The following is a 13756-nucleotide window of genomic DNA, read 5'->3' on the forward strand; positions in this document are numbered from 1 at the left end:
ATTATCCTGACGCAACTCAATAGTCACTTTGACATCAGTGCCATCCCTTCTAGACATGACCAGTGTCCATATGTAAAAAGAGTGTCATGGTGACCCCCTCCCAAAGAAACAACCCCTCAATATATATGATGGTTTACATTCTTTATTTTTATTTCTTGTTCATGATGACCTTGCACGTCAACTGTTGACAAACAATCAACTGTCTTTTCTTTATTTTTTAACAGACAACTGTAGCCTATCTCTGGGTAATAACATGTACCATGTAGCCTATTATAAAACATGGGAAATGGTAGGCTCTGTTAAAGTCTTATATGGTTCATTGTCATCTTAGGTAGATATTTCACAATTCTATATCAGTGAAGATCGAAGGCTGGGTTTACACAGGCAGCCCAATTCTGATTATTTTTCCATTAATTGGTCTTTTGACCAATCAGATCAGCCTTTTGCCGATAATTGGGTAAAACATCAGATTTGCGCCTGCTGTGTAAACAGCCTTACAATCTTCACTGATATAGAATTGTGAAATATCTACCTAAGACGTTGAGAACACATAAAATAAACAACTAATATATATATCTTCTCCAAAATGTTTTGTAATTACCCATTCTATCCAATCCACCTGAACTGAGATTCTTATGGCCATTTGGTCCTATGTATTAAACAAATGGAAAGAGCAAATAAAACTAAGATTTATTTGAACACTCGAGGTAAATGGCTATAAAAGATGCCGGATAAAACGTCTATTTGTTCAGTCTTTAATAAAAAAGCTATCCCATGCTAAAACAATAGATAAAATCCATTGATAAAAGTTAGTAGTATTTGCACTTCAAACCATCTTTGGCAAAATCATCACATTCCCTGTCTCTGACTCCAAAGAGAGATGGTATGGAGAAATGCTTTAATTATGCTTTTTTGTTTTGTCTCTGTAGTAATGGACTTGTTGGTATGGTTGTAATTCTACTGTTGCCACCTGACTCCTCGCTCTCATTGGACATGTCCCTCATCGCTCCAGTCTAGATCTTCTCTCATTAGACAAGTCCCTCATCGCTCCAATCTAGATCTTATGTCCTTGATCCAGTCTAGATCTTCTACCTTTAGACAAGTCCCTCATCGCTCCAGCCTAAATCTTCTTTACATAATTCCCAGGAAACATGCCTTCCCTCCCGCGAAGACGACCGTACCACCAGCCTGATGGATCTGGAGGAGGACAGGTGAGAAAACCGGTCAATCTAGCCATATAGACTATATAGCCCTTTTCTATCCTCAGAGGGAATTACAGTGAAGCACAGGAATACTGCATCACAGTTGAAAATGTGTTATAGTATGCCTTTAATAATGCTATAATACTAGCAGTATATAATATGTATCAGTACTTATAGTGTATGACTAATAGCAGTTTTATACTACTGTAATTAATATACTCAGTTTATATAAATATAACTTCAGAGATGATCTACTGTAAGAGTTTAGTACCTTCAGTGAGGATTTCAATGACATCCTCAGCGTTGAAGCTCAGCCATCAGTGTCCTGGGCGTCGTAAGCATACAGCGCTCGGCATTTGGGGAGCGAGGCTTGGGCTTGGGGCAGGCTTGGGGCGCCCGCTCCTGGGGAAGGCTTGACCTCCTTCGAGCGTCTACGATGAATACTGAGCGAAATTGGGAGGAAAGAGAGATTTAGAAAAAGTGCCTTTCTTGGTTTACAGTATATAATACCATTTGAGTATTTTATTATTATTATTTTTTAAACACCAGCAACAACAGGAAGAATATCAATTTTAACAACCTAACAAGTATTCAAACAGGACCTGAGAACTCACCCAGCCACTCCCTGGTCAGGCACGTTCATGAAAGCGGTGTCTGCCTGGCTCTGGTTGTTGGAGCGGTTGTTGGTCTGCCGGGACCTCTGTTGTCGTGGTAGTGTGGGCTGCTCCATACTGGACTGCCGGCGGAGCAGAGAGACCCTAGACGCCCTGGACGAGGGCGGCCCACCCCGCTGACCACCACCCGGCCTCTGCCCCTGGGGGCGCCTGAGACAGATGAGGGAGATGTTGAGTCAGGTCAAAAGTGAAATGAGTGCCATCATTGGAGAGGCTCAGATATCTAGTTCTCTCACCTTGGACTGCTGTCCTGAGCCTGGAGTCTGGTTTCCCATGTAGCGACTTTTCCTGTTGTCCCTGCGGGTCGGTCCTGGGGAACACATGACAAAAAGGTGTGATGTGTCAAATGCTATGGGACGGTTGCACAGACCCAGATTAAGCCTACTAATAGAAGTCTCCATTCAAAGTGCATGGACTCACTGGAGTTCTTTGGGAGCCCGGTCCAATGGTGACTATGAGGACCTTGCTGCTGGGCTTCAGAACCGCCTCTTCTCCTTGGCCCAGTTGGAACTGGATCTGCCTGGAGCCAGCAGCGGAGAACGGCCCCAACCTCCCTTCTTCACCTTAAACTCCAGTCTAAACGAGGAACGGAGAGAGAAGCGCAATGGGTTAAGATACATGGGTTAAGATAGACTCAAAACTGGATAACTTTTGCATTATGTATCTTTGAGATTATTCATGATCGTTGTCGTAAAGCATGACACTGGTATGTTTTAAGGGGAAATCTGCAGTTGCAACATCCATTTTTGGACTTATAAATGAATATATACCTATTGATTCTCGAAGAATATAATACATTTAGCTTGGGGGTGTCTCCCGCCAAAATGTTTAAAGGCCCTCCTCTTGGCCGCAGGTTTTGCTGTTTAAATCAAATTCCTGCCATTCTACACATTTCAATATGGGGTGTTCTTATGCCATGTTCTTATGCTATAGCTCTCTTTTTGATATCATGGATAATCAGTCCTTGCATCCATATCTGTCTATGAATTTGAGAGTGGTTTTATTTCTCCAGCCCCATCCCTCAGCTTTTTATAGAAACCACTGTTATGGTTTCAACTGCGGATTGGCCCTTTTAGTTTAACAGTAAGACCCCACTGATTGGTCTAAGGCTAAGCTSAGAGTAAAGACTGACTGACAGGTTGTTGAACTTGAGCGGTAGCTTCCTCTGGGTCTTCTCATCATAACGTTTGTAGAGCAGACTGAGGAACTCCGTCTTGAAGATGCACTGAAGGACGCTGTCGTAATGCTCCTCGTGGATGATGAAGAAGTCATCCTGCAGGGTGCTGAGGGAGGAAAGGTTACACATCTTTTCAATGAAAAKCCCATTTCTACTACTGTGCATCATGACCATCAACTGGTATAACACTTCCAGAGTATCTAAACCTGCACCTGAGAGAGACTGACTGAATCTTCTCCACTTCTATCTGTCTCTTCAGAACCTCGTGGATCTGCCCCTTATCTGGTCCCTGCTTCACCTTCTCCCGACCAATRAGATACAGGAACTTAGGGGTCAGGATGAGGTCCCGCTTCACAGTCTGCAAGATGGGGAGAGGGATATTATATAACTTGTTGCTATTATAGGCTTACTGACCAGGAACCACAATATATAGGGGGTTCATTGAGCAGACAAGCATTGGCAGTATCCACCAAACCATTGATGGAGTAGAAACACTTTCGTCTATCTAACATGAACAACAATAGCATTATGCGTTCTGTGACAATGTCAATGTTGGTTTGTTACTGTGGTCATACTTGACTCTTACCCTAAACCTGCGGTCATATTTGGCAACCACATCTGCAAAATCGATCTTCTCCCGGCGGCCCACGAACTGCCGGATCTCGGGGTGGTTGTCGGTGCCGATGTAGTCGCCCACAAAGTTCCTGTTGAGGCTGTTCCTCCTCCTCTCCTTCTTATTCAGTAGGATGTCTGAGGCTACAGGACACGACACACTGTGATACAGTACTGAACTGACAGTACTGAACTGACAGGACACGACACACTGTGATACAGTACTGAACTGACAGTACTGAACTGACAGGACACGACACACTGTGATACAGTACTGAACTGACAGGACACCACACAGAGTGATGCAATATTGAACTGCCAGGACACGACACAGTGTGATACAGTACTGAACTGACAGGACACGACACAGTCTGATACAGTACTGAACTGACAGGACATGACACAGTCTGATACAGTACATGACACAGTGTGATACAGGGCTTAACATATACAGTAGATATAGTGCACTATTATGCAGTACTGACAGTACATGGCAAAAAGCTCATTCCCACAGAGAAAAACCAATGACTTACCTTCCTCTCTCATCTTGACGTACTTGCGGACGGCGATGTGTTTGCGCCAGGCCTTCTGGATGGCCCGAGCATATCCGTTATATTTCCTTTCCCTCATCTCCTCCAGCAAGAACAACTACAGAAAGATATTTCACAATACTTCTATAAATGATCATCTTTATAGTCAGAAGAACCAGACTGTTATGTGTCAGTATAGAGGTTGTCTAGGTAACGAGAGAAAGACGTACTGATTCTGGGGCCTTGATGAAGATCTTAGTCTTTCCCAGCTGGTACTGGTCCTGGTCCATGTTGACAGAGTGGAGGAGGTGGAGAACCCCCTTCCTCTCCTCCCCTGTCCACCGGGGCCATGTCTCATGTCATAGATGGGACCTGTAGGACCACACAAAGCCATTTTACTGGACTGGCAGAATGTCCTCAAGTCCTGCCATACATTTTTTAATAAATGGAAACAAAAATTGGTGGAATGTATTCCGATCAAGCCAAACGCTGATTAAAACAACATGAACAAATAGATTTGTACTGACGTTTGAAATCTGTGAACCAGCATGAAAATCCATCTTTTGACCCCTGACCCTATGACCTTAGGGCTCACCTCTGCAGGAACTTGGCGAGGCTCGGCGGATGCTACCCAGCGCGGCGCACACGAAGTGTCTCCCGCAGGCCCAGGTACTCCACCTGTGTTTGGCCCGAGTGTCCTCCAGTCCCGAGGCTTCTTGTCTCATTGGGCTTGAACAGCGGATGTATGTGGTGTCACTTCATCAGGGTCTGACCAGGTTGTTGCTTGTTCTGAAGACATGGAGTTCAATCACAGCTTGGTAGCACAGACCAGGCGCTCAGAGTAGTAAAACAGACTGATGAAGAATACATCCCTGTACAATAAGACATTCATGGACCCGTGGCCTGGATGTTATGGAAGACAGGGGGTGGGGAGTCACCTCATCTGAGATTGACTGGCATGTCTGTTTCCATAGCAACAATACTATTTAGTGGACAGATACATCAACATAACTGGTATGGTAGTATCTGTGGAAGGAATGGATGGTGGGCTAATGCAGCAGTGGTTACAGTGTGTGGTCTTTCCTCACTGCTTATTTGGATAAATCACGATTTGCAGTGTTAGCATCTTTCGAATTTCGGAAGGGACATCGGCCCGTAGAGAGGGTTCCGCCCACGTTCCGGTTCCACACCTCGTTCTAGCATCTCTTTCTCTTCACACGTATGGACCCAGAACTTAATCAAGCAGCTGACCAATTACGTGAGACTTTGTTCTGGGTCTACAGAGATTACATAGCACACAAGCCGTGTCAGATCCTTACCTTGATCTTGCTACTGCGGTGGTAGGACGGCCCTTTTTCTCTGCTCAGGTTTTTCTGGGAAAAGGTTTTAGAAGGCACTGCCAAACACAGACAGACAGAGAAGACGGCTGGTCAGTGCAGACTATGGATTATCATTAGTATGCCTATTAAACACGTCTCACTACACTTATCAATTCACTGCTCTGCATGAGCCATGATGTCGTTAAGAGCACATCTCTGTTCCTCTCACAGAAGCCACTGACGTCATAGGACACCTGAGAAGACAGAGAGAGAGAGGACAAGCTATCAGTCTTTCATTTCAGCATTCTTCCCTCTAACACATTGTGATATTAGGATATGTGGGCTCCATGTATTCCAAACCCCCACCAGGGCAATGTACCAATGGAATCTGAGAGCTGTAATGTTTGGAATGTTGGTTTCAGGTTGTAAAGAGGATGCATTCTAAAGGCCCATAGTGTTTGTACTGTATGGTGTCCGTCCTTGCCAGCGTAGTGGTGCACTATGAAGCCTTTATTCCAGCTGTTGAAGTGCTCATGGAGCTGATTCCGCTTGTAGCTTCTGGATCAGGGTTCTGGTCTGCGCCCTCCCCCTTAGCATGCATGGTGCACACACATCGTCCAAGATACTCATGATGCCTGGGTTCTGGGTAATAAGAACAGGGCATATCAAGATGTACAACACACACACACAACATACTACTGTACTGTAACTAGTTCACCTGAATTACAGACAAAATGGCCACCCAACTTCAGCACTACAGCAATGGCCGAATATGATCACTCACCAGTTTGACTCAATGAGTCACACACGATTTTGTTTTAAAGTACTCGATTTGGCGTCCACTTGATCCCTTCCTGCACCTACTCCTCCTACAAGAAACAACGTCAGTATCTGGGAAACAGGCCAAGTAATGTAGACGTATCATAAGACGAAAGAGTGAAACAAGTAATGTAGAGTTATCACTTACCTGCTCAGCTTTAACGTGAGCTCAATGAAAATCTGCTGCAGTTTCTCATTCACAAAGTTGATGCAGAACTGCTCAAAGCCGTTTTTCTATTAGTGTTAAATAGAGATGTGAAGGAAAATGTTATGCATGTGCTTTCTAATAACCAATTTCACTGGGTTGATGCAAGTTACTGATTGATCATGCCTGGGAGGAATCCTCACTATCAGTTAAGCAATTTGGCAGTACGCCAGACCCAGAACCTTGTTTTGAGAAAGGAAAGAAAATCTCAGTTTCAAGGTTTCAGCTTGGAGAGAAGAAGCCTTGTGAGGTATTGGTCGGTCACAAGCATGAACCAAAAGTTAATGATGAATGAATTATAAATAATGTATAAGCTAAATCATGCAAATATAACTTGTCTGTGTAAGCAGTATATAAGAGAACTAGCGGGACTGCCACGGCAGAGCTAATACTTGGWGCATTTGTTTGTTGGAACCTCTCCAGCTTGATGATAATAAAGAATAACTCATTTAAGATTGACTTCAGGTGTCCCTGGTGGTCATTTCCACAACAGAGAGCATACGTAGCATTAACCATTTTGTATGAATAAAAAGCAGTAACAATTCAACGTAACTGGAGGTGGCAATTAGGTGTGCAGGACATATGTGTGCAATCTTAAACAAAATGATATGTGGTCTAACAGCCTATAGGTGGAAATATGATGTATGCAGTGACAAAAGAAATGAAGGCTAGTCCAACAGTAGCAGTGGGACAACTCCTGTATGAGGCAGCACAGAAATATCCACCTGGAAGATTTCAAAGCCATAGATGTCCAGCACCCCGATGTTGAATTCCTCYTGGTCTTTCTGTATGGCTTTGTTGATAGACTGGGGGAGTGGAGAGAAGAAAGAAATCCATSAACAAGTTGAATTGCTAGTCTACATTTTCATGATACAGTACTACAATAAAATAAAGTGTCATGGTCGTAGCAACAGTACTGCAYTAAACCTGTGAGACAACAYGACAGAACATGTGTAAGCTGCGCTGCCTCCCTACTGCTCCCATCTCTAGACGTGTTCTGTCTTGTGTGGCTCCCATACCAGCAGTCAAAACACAAACAACTGGACTAGAATTCAGACAGCAAGTCCAATACATGTTCCGATAAGAGGGATGACTCTTTGTAGTAATTGTGAACATGTTTGGCCATGCTTTGCTGTTAAATGTTCCCTCTGCTATTTAATTAGTCAAAATATAGGTGAGCAAATTGATGAGGATAAAAGGAACCTCACTGACAGGTTCCATCTGAAATTAAATGGAGACTTACATCCACAAGAAAGTCAAACAGGCGTGAGTAGAGGGCTTTGGAGAGGGCGTCCCGTGTGAAGGTGGCCTGCTCTGTGTTCAGGGTGACAGCGATACTCTCCGTCTTGCCTCCCCACTTGCTGTCCATGATCCGGCTGGTCAGCTTGTTTTTCAGACCCTCCTGGGAGATTCCCAACAGGTAGGTCGGGAACGCCAGGACTGCCGGAACATGGAGATGGGGAAGTGATATAGGACAGCGAGAGAGATCACAAGTGCAAAGAGGGTATAGGATAGGGGTTGGTTTGGGATTGTGTGTGTGTATGTGTGTGTAACTCACAGTCCTCACTCTCCACCACAGCGTAGTTTCCCTCCTCTCTGAAGGCGATATTGCCCAGATGCAGGATGCCTGCTACGATCTGCATCACCATATCCTGATCATCTACAGACAGGCCCACCACTGACATGGCCTCCTAAAACACAGACACACAATGAAGACAAACTGCCTCTCTATACATGTGAAAAGAGAGAGAGAGAGCTCACCATGGTGTCAGAGAATTCCTTCTTATCGTTGACATCCTCCACGGTGTAGGTGCCAGACTGGTTCAGGTAGAGGTAGTAGTCAGGTGTGGTGACACCAAGGTTCTCCCTCATCTCTTTAGTGGCGCCCCCCAGGAGCTAAGGGTCAGAGGTCGTTAGGTCAAAGGTTAATTAAGTGATGGAATTCTCTCCATAATTAGTTATTGTTATTCTGTCCCACCTGGTAGTAGATGTGGAAGTTCCTCTCTCCCTGGTTCTGTGACACCACCCTGGACTTCTCCAACAGGAAGTTGGAGATCTTCCCTCCGTCTGGCTCTCCTCCACGGCTGAACTGGATCTCAAAGTACTTCCCCTGTGGTAAAAACAGACACAGTGATTAAGGTTCCTTGTCCAGATAAGGCCTAAACCAGGAATGCAACAACAAAGCTCCACCTAGAATCCTCCCTATTGCTTTCACCTATCTGGTCCCATCAGCTCTGTCAATGGGAGTGAATGGCAGATGGCCAAAACATTTTGGAATGAAATGCACCCCTAATTCCTTATCCATTCTATCGGTATTCCCAGATTCCTGGTTCTACTCACAAAGCGACTAGAGTTATTGTTGCGCACAGTCTTGGCATTCCCAAAGGCCTCCAGGAGAGGGTTGGATTGGAGGATGATGTCTTTTACGTGCTGTCAAGAAGAAGAACAAAGGAGAACAGATGAACCCACTAATATGTGTCTGAGAAGAAGAAATTAGAGAATGGAAGGGAGAATTAGTCAAATGTATCCCCTATACCTGGACCTTGGGACCTCCGCCCGACACCTTGGAGATGTAACCCATTATGTATTTAGCTGCTACGGTCTTTCCTGCTCCACTCTCCCCACTGCAAAGACAACGGAAAGCTTTGGGAAACAGGGCAACACCCTAAATCAGTGTGATGGTATCCCATTGACAGAATGCATGGTTTATGTGACAGTTCAGGTTACAAGAAGTATAAAGTTTGATCTCTAGGAGTGAGATGATTGGTCAGACCTGATGATGACACACTGGTTCTCACAGTCGATCATCATGTTGCGGTACATGTTGTCAGCCAGGGCGTAAATGTGAGGGGGGTTCTCATACTGGGCCTGGAAAAGGAGGAGAAAGCATTATTCCAGTGTCCACAGCAGGTAGCCTAGCGGTTAAGAGCATTGGGCCAATAATCAAAAGGTCGCTGGTTCGAATCCCCATGCRGACTAGCTGAACAATCTGCCGATGTGCCCTTGAGCAAGGCACGTAACACTATTTGTTCCTGTAAGTCACTCTGGATAAGAGCACCTGCTAAATTACTAATTCGAAGAAAATACTTTTTTCTTATATATATATATATATATATATATATATATGAGTGTTTTCTACAAGCCCTAGGTGACTTGCTATCAAACATCCAGCAGTTTATTTTCAACATGTATTTTATTAGATGTGTTTTTGTCCAGCCGGTAAACAGCATTCACAATAGATGAAGCTTCTTACTTACAGGACTTTAGATAGTGATAAAAAAAAAAAAGGCATTCACAAAAACTTCTGCAGTAGAATACATTCTCACATATTTGTAACAGAAGTGGCTAATCGAGTGTCTACTGGTCCCCCCTGTCCCTTATTTATATAGTATTCTTTAGTTTCACCCGAGTGAAACTAAAGAAATTAAGGAGGTAACAGAAACAGGAAGCCTTGGGGTTATTCATTAACTCTGATTATGAGTGAGGTAAACAATGGACAACTTAATGGCATTGAACAGATCATTTTCATGATAGTGGGAATGTGGAGGGCATACTTGCATCACCTATTGATAAGCAGCATTTTATACACTACAGTTTCTCCGTCTAGATCGAGGGATGCAAACAAATCCTGAAACTGGTAGGTAGGTGCAGCCAGCCAGCCAGCAGAAAGCCCAGCGGCTTTAGTAGTGTGTATATTACTCACAGCTCCCTGGTAGAGCTCCACCTCTCTGTCCGTGAAGTAGGGCAGCTGTTTAAAGGGGTTGACAGAGATCAGCACCGACCCTATGTAGGTCTGAGGAAGACACGTTAAGAAAAACTTGAATATCCATCTAGAATACACCACCGCCAGGGACACAACAACGTTGACGTGTGTAGTTGTAGTAGCTGTGATCACAGTGTTAGTCCCTAACGCTACATGTGGTGTACTGTAATAATGTGGTTGAGACACAAACATATTATCCTTCCATGTTGTTCTACACTTTTTAAAGTATGTTATTAAGGCAATCTCATTACAGGCTAATGTGGTTGAAGTGATCACACAGGTGTGTAGGTCCATAGGGCGCGTGTGTGTGTGTGTGTGTGTGTGTGTGTGTGTGTGTGTGTGTGTGTGTGTGTGTGTGTGTGTGTGACAGAGAGACTACGGTGTGTGTACATCTACAAAACCTCAGTGTATTTGCCACATATAAGTGTGTGTCCTGGTTCTACTACTAAGTTGAAGCTGAAGGATACAAAGATGTAGTCGTCCATGTATCTCTTCTTGAGGTTGTCAGTGATGGCATCCTCGTTGATCTTGGAGAGCAGGACCATGTCGTCCACCCCGCTGATCTTAACATTCTGGGTCTGCCAGTGGTAGCGCTCCTTACTCCCCTGAGACAGAGAAACAGAGAGACAGAGAAAGAAAGAGAGGGAGATAGAAACTTATTGCAACCAGTCTGTGCAAATTCAAATTGGCTCTCTTTCTGTTTCAACTCCTCTCCTCGTCCATTAAGGAACACTCACATGTCCTCATTAACTGACTGAGGAGTGGGAGTTGGAAAGATCAGTGATGGGCTGGTAGCAGGGAAAACTGAATGCCGGAATCTGACATACCAACTACTTTACACAAGAGGCTGTGAGCTCTTCAAGATCGCATTGTGGAATTCTGTAAATGTACAACGGTTTGTGTGGTGCAAATAGTAATGGCCGCACAGTGTACACCAGTGGTCACCAACTTTGTACACAATAAATTACATAAAAGTAGCAATCAATACACTTTTTAGACTGTGTGTGTTAGACTGTTTCTGCCACAAATAAGCTGAATGTAAGTGTTATGACCATTAAGTAAAGAAACAGTCTTCACGACCATAAAGATGTTCCCACCACAAAAGACCATAACACATGTATTACACAATTACAGCAGCCTCTATTTCAAAAGAGGATGAGAACTATGTTCATACTCAAACAGCTAAAGAAATGTCTCAACCGTTGACGTGAATGTACGCACTAACCAAAATCACCTCGAATATTGCCATATTGACCACAAGTTAGTGAGGTAATAACTGTCATAATATAGCTGTGTGCATGCCAGGATGAATCAGAACAGTATCATTTTATTTATTATTTAAACTTTATTTAACTAGGCAAGTCACTTCATAACAAATTCTTAATTACAATGACGGCCTACCAAGAGACAAACGTTTATGATTGAAAAACCCTTGTCAATTCAGTGGTGTAAGTAATTGTCAATTCAGTGGTGTAAGTAATTGTCAAACACACATCACATTATACAAAGTGCTGAATGAGAAACTCTGCATATAAAAGAAACAGCAAMGCTAAGCAGCAATATAGTGTGTAGGCTGTGTTGTTTCTTCATTCACTCTGTGATGGGCAGATGGGCAAGAAGAGGCAATACCACCAGAGAAATACCTTGTGATTTATCAGTCATGAATCACCATGACAGACAGATGGTTTGGGTATTGCAACAGACAGTCCAGTTCTCGTAGAACAGTCATGCGTCTGTGGAATTTTTAACAAGGAACCAAACAGGTCACAGGGTGAATACCAGCAGTGGTTTGTTCTCCTTTTCTCGAACATGATCAGTACTGATAAAAATGAGATCGGGAGAGGAAGAATATTCTGTCACGTTGTCCTCCTGAATGTGTCCAACCAATACAGAGTCCCGATGTTGAGTCCCAAAGTTATGACCAGGTATAATTTTGTATGCATGACATCACAGAGGGGTCTGTCCCCCGTGGAACACAAATCTTCCTATCCTGATTTGTCTACATTCCATTTCCCTCCTAGGGCCTGTTCAATGGGGATAACACTGCCCAGACACGTTGTTCCTGGTTGATTCATTTGAATCAGCTTCACCTGCAGTTTGACAGGGAAACAATTTTGCTAGCTGAGTGCAGTAACATTTAGAGGCAAAACATTTACTATAGTAGCATAGCCACGGGAAGTAATTGAGAGTTGGGGGTATTGTTTGTGGAGGTAGACAGGGTGGCAGCAGAGAAAACAATGTTTTGCATGCTCAAATTGGTCCACTAATACAGGATTATTAAAGGCCCACTGATCATGARTTGACGGGTGGAAGCAGCACTATGGTGAAAACCTGTCCACTTTTGTGAGAGAAGAAAAACTAAAGAACCCCTTTTTTATTCTGATTTGTCAGGGCGTGCTGCAGCACCCTCAGCACCCCTACTCTCTGTGGCTATGTGTAGTAGACTACAGGTATGCCTAGGCTGTGATTTAGGTGTGCATGCAATGACCCCTGGGAAAAGTGTATGCCCAGGCTAGTCGTGCGTTTCCATCTGTGGGTAGGCCTAAACTTTGTGCCTATTCCAATGTTATTAGATACTATAGCCCGCTTTCCTTGTCACCTTTCCTATAACCTAGCACCACTGARCATGACTTGACAGGTGGAAGCAGCACTACGGTGAAAACCTGTCCATACTTTTCAGTTATTGGAAAGGAGTTCAAGGAGTACTGGGACATTTGAGGCAATAGTCTACTGATTTTATCAAATGTAGACACTGTCTACCTGTTCACGACAAGGAAGTCTGTGCAACAACAAAAAATGCGCAGACTTACTAATATTTGCATCGTGTGGATCCAACAGTGCCAGTTGTTTAAAGTTAGTGATTTATGAATCAAAGAACGGACAACGGCTTTTCAAGCTCCGGTCAGGCATCCAAGGATATTTGTCTACAATCCTTGTCATCCACCAGGTTTCTGTATCACAAACACTAGGCAATCGGACTTGTTGGCTCAAGGAAATATTCTCGATTCGGGAGAACTTGACGAGTAGGCTAAACATTCGATTAATGATGTTTAAATTAATTTCGGTGTGTAGTTGGTGATTGAGAAAAAGTATAGGTTACTTACCATTTTAACTTGATATTACTTCCTGATTGAGAAATCCACCTTACACGGAAAGCTTGAGGAGCTAAGCAAGGAGTGTCACGAGCTCAGGTGAAACTCAAACGTAATATCATACTTATAAATCTAAAGAGGGTTAATTTAATTGTCGGTATTATATGCTGTTTTCTATCAATGTAAAAACTTTCACCCGGTGCTTCAACGTTGATTGAATAGCCTAGCCTGACTTCTAAGGAGGTGTGGTCAGTTTTGTAAGTAATTTAAACATTTGCTTAATAGCGGCAAGTGTGGACAGGTAAGGGAATACCTCTGCAGATGGCATTATGGTGTTTTTTAAAGCCAATCACCCAAGGACAA

General features: G+C 43.6%; 1 pseudogene; it reads right to left on the minus strand.

Annotated features, from left to right (window-relative positions):
* Positions 1 to 1048: 1048 nt before the first annotated feature.
* Positions 1049 to 13496, minus strand: LOC112076512 (unconventional myosin-Ie-like; annotated as a pseudogene).
* Positions 13497 to 13756: the final 260 nt, after the last annotated feature.

The sequence above is a fragment of the Salvelinus sp. IW2-2015 genome, unplaced genomic scaffold, assembly GCF_002910315.2.
Source record: "Salvelinus sp. IW2-2015 unplaced genomic scaffold, ASM291031v2 Un_scaffold3802, whole genome shotgun sequence".
NCBI lineage: Eukaryota > Metazoa > Chordata > Actinopteri > Salmoniformes > Salmonidae > Salvelinus > Salvelinus sp. IW2-2015.